General features: G+C 36.7%; 2 long non-coding RNA genes across 2 annotated transcripts; one reads left to right on the top strand and one right to left on the bottom strand.

Annotated features, from left to right (window-relative positions):
- Positions 1 to 205: 205 nt before the first annotated feature.
- On the top strand, positions 206 to 4,052 carry LOC307161493. The gene is made up of 2 exons (XR_013821741.1): positions 206 to 3,425; positions 3,472 to 4,052. It is a non-coding gene; the product is annotated as an uncharacterized lncRNA (long non-coding RNA).
- Positions 3,027 to 11,829, bottom strand: LOC307161495. The gene is made up of 3 exons (XR_013821744.1): positions 11,631 to 11,829; positions 5,166 to 5,215; positions 3,027 to 3,684 (listed from the first exon to the last, which is right to left on the bottom strand). It is a non-coding gene; the product is annotated as an uncharacterized lncRNA (long non-coding RNA).
- Positions 11,830 to 13,586: the final 1,757 nt, after the last annotated feature.

Raw genomic sequence — 13,586 nt, 5'->3', positions numbered from 1 at the left:
AGAAAGCCAAACAGTTCCTGTTTTGGCCTATAGCTTTATGACATTTTTTAGAGGTTCAGTTTTAAGTGTTAGCTTGCCTAGAATGTTCTGCTAATGAAACAAAACCTTTTTCAGTTTCATTAATAGCATCCTTGTTTGCTCGATATAGCATAACAAGTAGAGTTGTTGAATTCACAGTATGAACTCCTACCTTCCCTCTGATCTGGCAACTCTCGGTCCTGCGCTAGTGTTGTGTATCTGAATCCAATTTCATCTTGTAACACGGCGCACAGTCTACCGCAACCCCTCGACAGCCGGTTAATTGACTTCAGGCTGGTGAGATGCTTAGAGCAGGGAAAAAGCAACAAATATATCTACATTTCAGGCCTCAGCAGTGGATATGTGACAGCCTTTTACCTCATTCTGACAGAAAGTTTTGCTTAAACTTACAAACCATATATCTCTAACAAAGAGCCATCTGAGCCATCATGAGGGGATGAAGAGAAGATGATCTCGCCTCACGCGAGCCGCCGAAATGCTTATTATGCAACTGTGGAGGGTCCACAGCTGCAATGAATCTGTGTGCTTTGTAAACCTGAATGTCCCTCTTCGTGTCTCATCAGTTGCCCTCTTTTGAAACTTTGGAAATAGAGCCATGTTTTTCTTATTTGGCACCTTTTGCATATATATTCATACAAAAATGAATGAATGAACAAAAAAAGAGGCGGCAGCTAAGCAGTTTGAAATGTTCTTTTATTATTTCTGTTTTCTTGATACTCTTTCACTTGTGGAAGTGAAACATGAGCTGAGTAAGATTGACATATTAGGAGTCAATAAGCTGAATTATTACATTTCGCCTTTCACAGATGATCCAGTTGGAAATGTATCTGGAAAAACTCTGCTCCTATTATTTGTTTAAACCTCAAATTACAGGAGCAGCCTTCCTCCATGGTCTTTAGATCTTGCCAGATAACGAAAACTGTTCTTAGGAGTATGAGCCATACAGATGACTGCATTTTCTGTAAGCCGCAGAGTCTTCGAAAACGCTCTTGGTCTTAAGGGGCTTAACTCCGGTTCCTGCTGAACTGAGCCAGTGCTAAATACATCAACTGTTATCAGCTCAGTAGGCACAGGAGGTTGAACCCAGTGTTGCACCTCACACTGGCCTCTGTCAGTTACAAGGCTCTTTACAAGGCTCCATTTTTTCCCTTCTGATTGATCATAAGTGTATTTCATGATGACAATCAGAGCTGGATAGCAGCTGGATGGCGGATTTATTAAGGATATAAAACATAAGAGTATTGCATCAGAGTCAAGTATTAGCACAATAAGTCATATGTATGCCTGGGCATATAAAACATCAAATAGAAATCCATCCGTCCGTCCGTCCGTCTATGCACCCATCATTTGTTTGTTTTTTAAACACAAATTTCACGTTTCAAAGCCCAAAAAGAAGTAGTGGACAGTGGGGTCCAAAAGTTTGAGATCACTAGTTAGAATGCTTCTATTTTTTTTTTTTTTTAATTCATTGCTATTTTTTCCTTTATAAATTATATTATCATAGCTGAATTGAGAGAAGTTCATTACTGTCTCTGCTCCAACCCTATGTTGAATAGTGCTCTGGCTTAACGCCAACTTGACCAGACCACCCTGTCTGACAGGGTGGGTGGGACTGAGGATTACACTCTGACTTCTTTCCCTGGCGGGTCATTTCCCGTAATTCCTCAGCAACAGGTTTGTGTCCTTTTTCCGGTTTGCTATAGCATGGCCAGCCATCATGTTTGTCTTCTCACCTCTTGGCTGATTTTGAGTGTTGGCCTCAGAGGAGCGGAACTTAGCCACTGTGAACATAGGATATCCGAGATCTGTTCACAGAGTGAGCTAAGTCCTGCACCTCACGAAACTTCAGACATAAAAATCCAGATGCTCTTCAAAACTTTGCCTAAATTATCGTTGAATTCAATAACAAAAGTCACTATGTGTAAACATTGTAAAGTAAAATAGTTCAGCTCTCAGTAATGTAATGTTTTTAAGAAGTAAATTACTTATATTTATTTATTAGTATGTACTCAGATATGTATTGTATTTATCAGAATATCTAAACATGCACAAAGATATGTGGGTGTTTCCTCAACTTTGGGCACTTTTGAATCCATGTAGAACTAATTATTTTTTTTCGTTTTGTGAAGAACACATTCAAACTGCCTTAAACTTTTTGTCATGCCTTCAACATATTTTTCTGCTTTTCAAATGTTATGTATAGATTTTATTTTTAACACTATTTTAAAAGTGTGAAAATGTTATTTAGAAAAAATACTAGCTAAAAGATGACAAAGAAGTCTTCCTTTTTTTCTAAAAATATTGAAAATGTCATTCCTATCACTATGATTTTCACCAAAGAATACTAATACAATATATAGTTTGTGATGTTGTGAAAATTACATTGTGCTGGAAATGTAAAAACAACACAAAAAAACACGCATTCTTCTATGGGGCTTGTATACATCTTATAGGAGCCAATATACTGTTACACATGCGCTTTCTTCTGATCTGTTTACGTTGTTGAATTGATTTGATAACTTGTTATTAATAGAAATTTTAAAAAGGCATGATTAATGAGAGTTCTTTTAAGTAACTATCGACAAAAATGCCCATAGTTGAAGAAACGCCTATAAAAATGTTGTCAGTGTAAATAATATAAATTATATCACATAACTGTATAAACCAGAAAACATTGGGTTACACCAATGAAAGTAGTTGTGAGGTAAGGTTAATTACACATCAGTGTGTACAGGTGCTAAGAATTTTTTTTCTATTAGCCCCCACTAAAAATATAAATAAATAAAGTAAAAAGTTTTGTTGTTGTTGTGTTGACCCATGTAACAATCTATTCTAATAAACAAGCCACCAAAATTTTAGATACCAATTTCGATACCACAGCAAAAACTACTAGCCTAACTAAAATAAAGTGAGTCTTCAGTAATAAAACAAGAACAACTAAACAAATTACAAGCAACAGCTCAAATAAACACAACAGAACAAAGATACAAGTGAAATAAATAGTGCTTTTAAGTTTTTCAGGTATCTCTATCAGTATTCATTTCAGGTACAGAAATGGAATAATCAAATGGAAAATAACAATGTAAAAGTTGTTCAGTCAAGATCAGTGAGTGATTTTCTCTTTGTCTTTTATTGTTTGATAAACATTAATGGCACAGACGGCATCAGGAATATTAGGCTGCTGTCTCTTTAAGACCGAATGCACAGATCCAATATACTGTTATACATGTGTTTTCTTTCTCATTTATTTACGCTCAGTTAAGACTGAGTTTACGTGAATACTCACCAAGACGGGCATTTTTACATTCTTTTGTTGTGTGTATTTTTCCTTTCAAGCGCAAGACGCAAAGGAAAGAAGTCAATTCAGTGCTCGTGTGTTGTTTTCTGTATGCACATACACCGTGAGCGCGCTCAGAGAAAACAGCGCACAAGAACTGAATTGAGTTCTTTTTCGCATCTTCTTGCGCTTGAATCTGAATGGTTTAAAATGAGTGTTTAAATTGACAAGACTTAAAAACACATGCAAATGACAAACTTTCGTGATGAAGCAGCACTGTCTCAATTGGGCAGGTGACAACTCCGTCAACTGTCCCGAGCAACTTTCACGCTGGCCCCGGCCCATCGGCCAGTCCTTGTTGTCGAGCCCTGATATATATGAAAGACAGGTATATTGTTCAGCTCTAAGACTTTAAAAATTCTCAATGTTTTCTTGAATGTTTCTTTTCATGTTAGATAAATGTTCATTTAAAAACACCACATCTTTTACTAAATGAACCCATTATCAAATTTTTCCTCGCATGTCAAGTTATTTAACAAAGCAGTGTGGTGCCATTTCAAAGACAGCTTTTTCTATTAACATATGTTGGGCCACATATGTCTGTATGGCACGATAGCCTAGTATCATGTTTCTAGTTTCCCAAAACCACAGTCATAAGTTGAGAGCCAGTGTTTATGCAATGAACAAGAAGTGGTGAGCAAAACATATGTGGGGCCTACAGATATGAGCTTTCTCTTTCAGTGTATTTCGGCCCTCAGTTATGGTTCATTCTGAGGGTAGATTATTCATTCCATGGGGCATGGCGGGAAAAAAGTTTTGGTTCGTTCTCTTCAATTCGGATTTGACGGCTTCATCAATCAGGGTGTAAGCAGGGTCGACTCACAGAGACTTTCCTGGAGTAAACAGTTCACAGCTGGTTGGAAATCCCTGGCAATGTGATTTTATGATATAATCCCAAATCACTCTGCCAGGAATCCCTCCAGCCGGCCCATTGATGAGATGACCAGAAGAAAGTGAGGAAGAAAACCAGCAACTAACATAATAGCCTGCCAGTAAGCGTTGGGGACACACGTTGTTCCTCAACGCTGTGGTATCACACATCTCCTGTTTCACACTCCGCTCACGGGGATAATTTACCCAGGCTCACGCATACTCTTTTGAAAACAGGCTTTGAATGGAGCCATAGTGTCTTCTGTTTACATGACCCTGGGTTCTCTCTCTGTGTGTGTGTGTGTGTGTGTGTCCACCTTGCCATTAGATTCTGATGACAAGATTTGTCCTCTCACCAGCAAATTGTTACCATCTTTAGCCAAGTATGATCCACACATCAGAGTTTAGCCTGTTAAATGGTGCTCATCATGTGGAATGAGTGTATCATTTCAAGTGACTGACATAATGAGAAACATAAAATTGTCAGGGTCACTGCAACAGCTAAATAATAGAGTTAATTTTCCGCATGAATCATCAGGGCTGTTGTTTCGTGCAGTGGCTCACGATATAGGGCCATGATTGCGATCGGCCTCTGCTCCTCCTCTCATGTCCATGGAGATGTTGTGATTTTTCATCTCTGTGACTGTAGCCAGAAACCAATTGCATTAGAGACCATATTAAAAGCTAGAAGCCAGTTGTCTGAACTAAATGCAAATGGCTGTTTTTACAAAGAGCTGTTTTCTCTTGTAGTCCTTAGCTGGAGCCTTTATTACTGCGTGTGAGATTCACTGTGACCTAAAATGAAAGGATGTGTTGCTTTGTCCTTAGACAGTTGCCTTTTGATATCTCTATATATGATGAACATGTCTGTGAATTTCTGAGTTATAAGTATGACATTTTCTCATGACGGTAAACTCACCCAAGTCTGTCTATTTGAGATTATCTCCAGACAGGCATTATGGAAAGGATCTGAAAAAAGAGAAAGAGAGTCTTTTTGTTCATTTTGAAAGCAGTTTGAATTTCCTTCATTATCTCTGAATGATACATAGTGAATTAGTCTGTGAAAAACATATCTTGTGCTACGTGCACAGATCCCCTTTCACATGGTTTTATAGACCAAGCTGTGATATGCTATAGTGCCATTCATCAGAATATTAGTTTGAACAGCTACATTATATTTATTGTTTGAGTTTATTTATTCATAAAGCTAATTTTTGATAGATCTAGTGCATGCCAAAGTGCTGTACAACGGCCAGACATGACAAAACAAAACTATAATAAAAACCAGAATGCAGTTGAACGTGTTGAATATATCATAGTATGCTTCAAGTGCTTCAAGTATCCTATTGATATATAAACGTGTGTGTATCACATAAATGAGTTTGAACTTTGTTTTACTGTCAATAAGTGTGATTTTACTTGTTAAGCTCTGAAAAAAATGCGTTGAGCTATGTCTCTCATGCGGGAGACAAAATATGGCTTGAATCTTGAAAAGGGAACATAAAAAAAAAAAGGAACATAAATATTAAATCTCTGAAATCTTTACAGCTGGCTTCAAATATAAAGTCTATTCCAAGATTGGATGGACCATTTACACATAAGCGTGTTATTCTTAACAGATCACGCTGAATTGATTACTCTAGTTATTATGATTTATATAAAAAAAAACAATAAAAAAAACAACATTTTTGCTACATGCATATGTTTATGTGTGTTTGTATTTTATTTTCAATTCATATTTTAAGATGCATATAAATAAACTTTTTCCTTTGAGTTCATCTAGTGTTTGTCATTTTAACATTTGTTTGTCAAGTTAACATTTTTCATTCTTTAATTAAAAAAATAAATAATTTAAATGTTTTATACGTCCTTATTGTGATCCACTGTTGACTTCATTAGATGTATAAGATCTTGTAATTGTCTCATTTGTCAATCAAGCAAGATCTATAAGTCAGCCTAAGTTTAGTTGAGCCTTGTTACTGTTTTAGTATTTCATTGGGGAAACTGTGTTTTCCATTTCTCCTTGACAGCTTAATGTGTTACTTAGTTCAATTCCAGAGAGAAAGCTCAGTGAAACCAAATAATTGTCACATCACTTTTGAAATGACTTAAGCACCTTTCAGAAGCCTCATCAGATCCAGACAATTAAAGACTTGTTCAATTCAAGTTCAACTGTATAGTCTAATCTAAGAAAAGAGTAAGTGCTATTAAATACAAAAGAAGGTGAATAAAACAGAAACTCTGTGAAGGAATAAAATATAAATATTTCAGTATGATAAATCTATGATTTCAAGCTGTAAAATAGTTAACTTTGACAAATTTCAATATACAGTCATTGGAAGTGGACTTGTTTGATACGATGACTCATAATGTGGTTTCATCAGTGGCCATGTGAACAAAAGTCACATTGCAAAGTTTGAAAAAATTCTTGGCAAGCTTTTTGCTTTAAAATGATTGAAGTTAAATTCACACAATACAGTATTTCTTGTGCTATTATGCCAAGTGTCAAAAAAAAAACAAAAAAAAACAAACATTGTTTTGCTATCTTTTTCCCATCATCCCCCAAGAGCATGAATTAAGATATCAATTTCAGCAATGTTGTTGAAAAAACATGCTTTTGGGTTTTAGTGACAGGTTCCCTTGCTCTCATAATGTCTACCATCTACTCGCTTTGAGCTGCTGCAGCATGCCTACGAAATTATGGCAATTGAGGCCAGCTCTGGCACCTTGTATTTTCTGCCTGCATCTAGTATTTGACACTCTGTTATGCCCCTGGCAGACAATCACAGGACTTGTGCTGCATGTCTGAAATAACGCCAGCACCCCTCTCCCCATGATTACACATGATTTTAACAGTCTCAGCTGTTATGGCTAGACGGCCTCAGGGGCAGCCCAGGACACACGTGATTGGTCTGGCTGCTCTGACGCCATTGCCTTGTCCTGGCGGGGAGGAAACACTTATGTGGACAAAGGGAGGCATTGCATGCTGGGAAATGGGTGGGCGGGCTTCCCAAGCTGATGTTGCAGATAAAGTTGACTGTGTGCCCGGTGCGTATGGAAAAGGCCCTTTGGCAGGGGGCTGGGGTTTAGAAAGGGGAACCGGGATGCAGATCGAGACAGAGACTTGTGATGTTGAGTTGAGAAACTGAAGGCAAAGGTGTAGGACTCATGATAGCAACAACCTATTGATAATCACGATAATCAATAAGCACACAAGCACACATAATATGCTTGCAGGAAAAAAAAATAGAAAAATTCAGGAAGAGATTATATGTCTCCTGAAGATTTGGACATTAAATCTTGTATTCTTCGGTAAATATTGCTCTATGTTCAGTTGTTATTAACATAGTCCCTGGAAATAATCAGGGATGTCAGTGATTGCGCATCCAAAATGAGATTTTCCGGGTTCTAGAGGGTCACCTCCCTTCCAGGATTTTGTAACCACAGAGATTTCACATTGCAATTACTTCAAATGTACTTGAAATACTTGTTTGTGACTTCAAGCAAACTGTAACTGATTTGTGGTGTCATTAACCATCATTTTAATATGAAACAGAAAAGGTCAAGGTTTTGATTTGATAAACCATTATTTTAAATCAAGTATTTGCGCAATAAAAAATATTGAGCGTGATTGAATTATTAATCAGTACAATATTATTCCTTACATTTGTTGTGTCTTTGTAAATCTTAACAACACTGATCCAGTTTATTTCCTATTTAGTCATATGGAATCAAATGGTAATCTTAGAAACTTGGAATAACATGCTCAGAGGAATTTATCACAGTCTGTCTTAGATGGTTTACATTTTCCTCTTGAGGGACCACATCCAAAAAAACAAAAACCTCCACATCGAGGTTAAACCACATTTGCTGTACTGTCAAAGACACTCTTCATTAACTAAATATCTAACAGGCCTTCAGCTGAAGTAGCTGTCTGGTGGTATAATAACTTTGATAATTATTTAATACATAGCAGAGAGTGTATGCTGCATAACTTCAAAAACACTCTCGAGAACACAAGAGGATGAGCATAATCAGACTTAGACTAAATGAAAATGTGGTTGCATAAGCCTATACAGGCCCTTAAATAAATGTACAATGCCATATTAAAGGACAGCAGAACATGTTTCAGTAGACTGGCTAAACACCGCTAGGGACAGTACGATTCAGCTTTCAACTATAATGTGTTCCAGCATATGGATTTGAAAATGTACGGAACATACATCTGAAATACGGTGTCCTGTGGAAAAAAGAAAAGAAAAAAAAGAACACAGGGATATCAATTATTAAAATAATAGCTAATAGCTGATTTTTATCCAATTAACCTGGCTCACTCTTGCCAACTCCACTCGCTGATTACTAGCGGCGCTGAGACAAGCACTGCTTTCCCACGCATAAATGAAGGTAGGGAAAATTTGGGGACTTTATTGGACTTGGAAAAATGCAATAAAATCTCTCTCTCTGAATGCACCCATCTGTTGGACCTTAGAAGACTTCCTGTAAACAAGTCGTAGAGAACAAAACCTCTCACACCAGGTCTTTGCCCATAATTACCCTTTCATCTTTATTTTCCTCTTTTCTTTTTAGCCTGCTGTCTGCCTGCTGTCTTCATGCTCTTACTCACATTATCACTGCGACACTTAGCAGGGCCCTTGGCACTGTGAAGAATTATTATGATGTTTAATTCCATGGATTTATTTTGAACACTGCTATTTTACTTGTCAAATCTTAAAATATAAGCGATTAGTCATTTGATATCTCGGAAGGGTCTGAAAAGATGGAGCTTTTATATAAAATACGATAAATTCTTTTGCTCGTCTCCCACTCGAACAATGAAATCATTGTGATGTCTCAGTAAAGTGGATCATCTCTACGTTCCTTATGTTTTGTTTCTTACATTTTGCAACTAATTAACATTGTTACTTTCTTAGGCTGCCATTGTTGAGGAAATTAGTAATGAATCCTAATTTGATTTGTTCAGATATGGGCCGTTATGATGTAATTTCCCTTCCCCCTCCTCATAATTTGTTTGCGTGCATCATGTGCCATTTCCTTTCCCCTGCTCTACTCTAGTAGCCTTTCAGCTGCCAGGAAGGGGCATTTTTCATACAGTTACCCATTTACTGGTAGCAACACAGCGCAGTTTTGTATAACTTGAAATCTTCCAGATTACCCCTGTTGCTTGTAATTTACATCAGTGAATTGTAGCTGCAGGATTACAGGATTTACATCCCAATTTAATTAGACTTTCTGTTAGGTTTGATTATTCTGAAAATGAAGAATATAACCCAATCATTGAAGTGCACGACTCAGTCATTTAAGCCAGTGCTCTGAAATAAGGTAGACCTCCTTGGATAGAACATAAACATGAATGTGGCTTTTTAAAATGCAGTTAGCGTGGTATTAAAATGAAACTCTGCTCACACGCGCATACTGTAATAATAATTTACAAGCTCACAAAGCTTAATTTGTAAGCTCACAAAGCTTTAGAAATGTATTTACTGAATTTATTGCTTTTTCATTTCATCCTTTTTTAGATCGATATCATCATGTATGCAGTCATTATTTAAAAGGCTTTTTTTATAATTATTTAAAAACAATTCATAGGTATATATTTAAATATGTTCATAAAATTAAATATATATTTATAAATATGTATAGATTTTTGTCAAATCAACTTCAAAATTTATGTGCTTCAGATAGCATAATATTTTGAGTTTCTGTTGATTAAACCAATCTCCTTCATTGTATCAACTACATTTTTTTAATTTCAATGAACTTAAAATGTTAAGGCAACCAGGTTACTTACTTTTTAAGTTAAACCAACATATTTTTACTATGTAGTTTTTGGTTTTATACTTGTTTCCTCATATCAGGAATTAAAAAAAAAAGTATTGGAAAAACTCTCTTAAAATACAATCTTAAACTCATCTTTTGGCATAAACACAAATTTAAATTAATTAAATAATGTGCTATATATTTACAATCTTTAAATATGCTCCAGTTTTGTTTGATTTACTGGCTGTACATTGAGGCTCATTGACGTATGTAAGCAGAGGCAGTGTGCAGCTTTAGGCCACACTGTTGTTCTAATCACGTCAGTGATGTCAGGTGGAAAAGATGGCTTACTTCCTCTCTCTCTGCCAGGATCCAATTGAGAGAGGCAAAAGTAGCAAGACAAAGCACATGCTCAGGGCCTCTTAATCATGACTGTTGAGGGTCCCAGGAATTAAATTACATATACATTTCTTCCACTGTCTTTATATTTCTATAAACACAGTGAACGGAAATCTTTTGGGATTTTTTAATGACTATAAACACACACATTTTCTTTTTATGTATGTACTGTTTATTTATTTATTTGTTCACTTCGAAACACTATTTTTAGACATAGTCTCACTGACAATATTTTTAGTTAAACAGCTGCTTTATATTGTAAAAAACCATGAAGCCTCAACAACATGAAGCCTCAACAAATTGTTAGGAGTATCACTAAAATCTGGCGGCTATTAAACCCAATATAAATCCAGTGTTGGGAGTCTAAATAGAGGCATATAAATTCATTGCTAAACTATGAAGTGTTTTACTGCAGATTAAATTCTGTTTATTATTTTCACTTTAAAGCTTTTTTGATGTCTGTCTACTGTGAAACTTTATGTCAGAACTGTGTTTTTTAGCAATATGTGGGGTTAAATACAGGTTCCAGCATTAAAATCTAATTTCAAGCACGATAAACACAGGCCCATAAACCTCTCCCGCCACATTATAATGAGCAGCAATTTTTGATATTTAAACAGCAATTTATGAGGGAGGGGATGGAGGGAAAATGCCATATTAATGCTTATTCTTTTTAAAACTAATGAATTAAAAAAACATGTAAAAGGGAAATAATAAATTTAAGTTATTCTCCATGAATAATACCGTAGTAAAAAAAAAAGCACTTATATTTTCTATTTCTTTTATTGGATCCCTGTTTTTTCTTTTATTGGATCCCTGTTTTCAAATATATATTAGAGATTTTGGTAAGCAATTTTCATGCCCTTTAAATCTAACAATAAATGCCACCGTTTATCATTTTTTTAACAATGCAGGACTGCTGTTACAAAATTGCCGAGCTGTAGCACTTGCACTTATTCTTTCTTTTTCATTTATTTATTTATTTGTATGTATCCCAAGCGTTCATGCGTTCAAAACACATGAACAGGTGAAAAATCACAGACACAATACCGTATGCAGACAAAAGGAAAAAACCTGCCTCAAGGTTCGCTTGTAGTGTATAATCCAAAAGTTTGGGTCAAGCAAATCCAGTGGCAAATGAATGTGTTAATTTGACAAAATTTAAAGTTACCAAACTGCTGCATCCCAAAATGAAGTTTTTACTCACAATTAAGTCCAGGTGACTCGCACTCTCAGAGCTGAAATAAACCAAGACTGGTACTGTTGTGGCCTTGGCCGTGGTGATCCTCACAGCCAAGCATGCATGGAACCAGGGCCATACAGAGTGTCCATACATGCGGAGACTGGTCTCCACTGTTAGAGTCCCGAGCAAAGCTCTGCCCTACACTCCTCCTCTAGTCAGACTCAGGAACTGAAACGGAGGCGTACACATCATTCAGAAGTTTGTCTTTGAAAACCACACCCATCCCAGAGCAGAGAGAGGAGGGAGAGGCTGCCTTTTCCTTAAATAACACCAGAGAGGGGAGGAAACTTGTGTTTAACTAGTGTTTTCAGCCTCAAAACAAGCCTCAAAGGATCAGGCAGGAGGCTGAGTTTGTAAAATAAAAAGGAAACAGAAAGTTAGTGATATCTGAGGTCATAGCCTACAGGATTTTCTTTGACTCTATACGTGTCATAGATTTAGATTTTATTGTCATTTACATGCAGTAGTTCTCAAGTCATCAATCTCACAGCATTATGATCATCTTTAATTATTCTGTCTTAAATCATGCCCTGCTATCAACATGCATGAGCAATGTTCTTTATGCTTAATGACCGACTTGTGTTTACAGAATGACTGTTTGTGTTGCTAGGTAACTGGCTTCTATATTATCATCTTAATCCAATCAAACTCAATCACAGCCCACTTTCCCTGAAACTAGATACCACATATCCACATCCATCAATACTTGTTGTTCAGTTGTGTAAATGATGGCTCAAGTCATCTATAGCGGCGGTTCACAACTGGACCTAGTTTTTACATTAGACATCATGTGGCGACCCTACATATTACCAATATTAAATTTGAGTGGTTTTATTCTCTTGGCAGCCAATAATTCACTGCATAAAATTCATTGTGGGTGGTACAAACCATGGCTTTGTTGCAAATGAACCCATGTTTTATGTGTTCTGGGTCATATTTTCTTTTACCTGGCAAGTTTTGTTTATTGTTTGAGGGTGAGGGCATGTCACTGCATCTGACATGTAACATCTGCCTAATTTGACTATAGTGACAAATGAATTTTGACCAAAATACAGTAGTTTGACTGGATACTCAATAAAATTGTTGTGAATGTGTATCTTTATTTCCTTATTTCGATTTGCTTTGCGGTTTATTCAGGGAGTCATTTGCAAACTCAGCAACTGCTCTAAACTATTCTGATTTTGACTGACCGAGTCTGATTCAAGTCTGAAGACTGATTAATGATACATTAAAAAGAGCTGGTTCATTAGACACATTTGCAGCTCAATCTATTTTCTTTTCTCAGTGTTGCATAAAGGTAAGCACTGGTGCAGATTCTTTATTATTGCACACAATCCATTTTTTTTTTTCTCTACCATTTTCGTCTCATTTTTGACAATTGTAAATACTGTCTAGAATCTTACTGGGACTTTTTTCGGGGCGGCCTTCAGACGTTACTGCAGGTTATGGCTTTGACTAATCAGAGCCCTACTGTGGAAGAGGAAATGACACAATTAACAGCCCTGTGAGGACCTGCTTACAAAGGAGAGGTCTAGAAACAAAGTATAAAAGTCTTATTTGGTCTGGCTGGTTGCCTGGACAGCAAGTGAAAACAAAGTTTGCTCACACACTCCCTATCGGGGACTTCAGACAGCCAGACAGCCAGACCTTCATGAACACTTTCACCTGTAACTCCCTGAAAAGGGGAAACTGTGCATGCCTGTGTGTGTGTGTGTGTGTAGTGTATGCATGTATTAGGTTTGTGTATGTATGAGTCATGCTGTATGGGAGACTCCACCCTGCGTAGGAGGGCAATTGAGCCTGTCACTTACTCTGTCCTGGGAAGAACTGCCCAGACAACAGCTCTCTTTGTTCAAATGTCAGTTAAACTCGGGTAATGATGAGATCTTTCCAGCTGTCCAATCCCAAAGCTATTTCGCT

The sequence above is a fragment of the Squalius cephalus genome (assembly GCF_949319135.1).
Source record: "Squalius cephalus genome assembly, chromosome: 7".
Taxonomy (NCBI): domain Eukaryota; kingdom Metazoa; phylum Chordata; class Actinopteri; order Cypriniformes; family Leuciscidae; genus Squalius; species Squalius cephalus.
The sequence above is the reverse complement of the archived record's forward strand: the minus strand, read 5'-3'. Positions and strand labels throughout refer to the sequence as shown.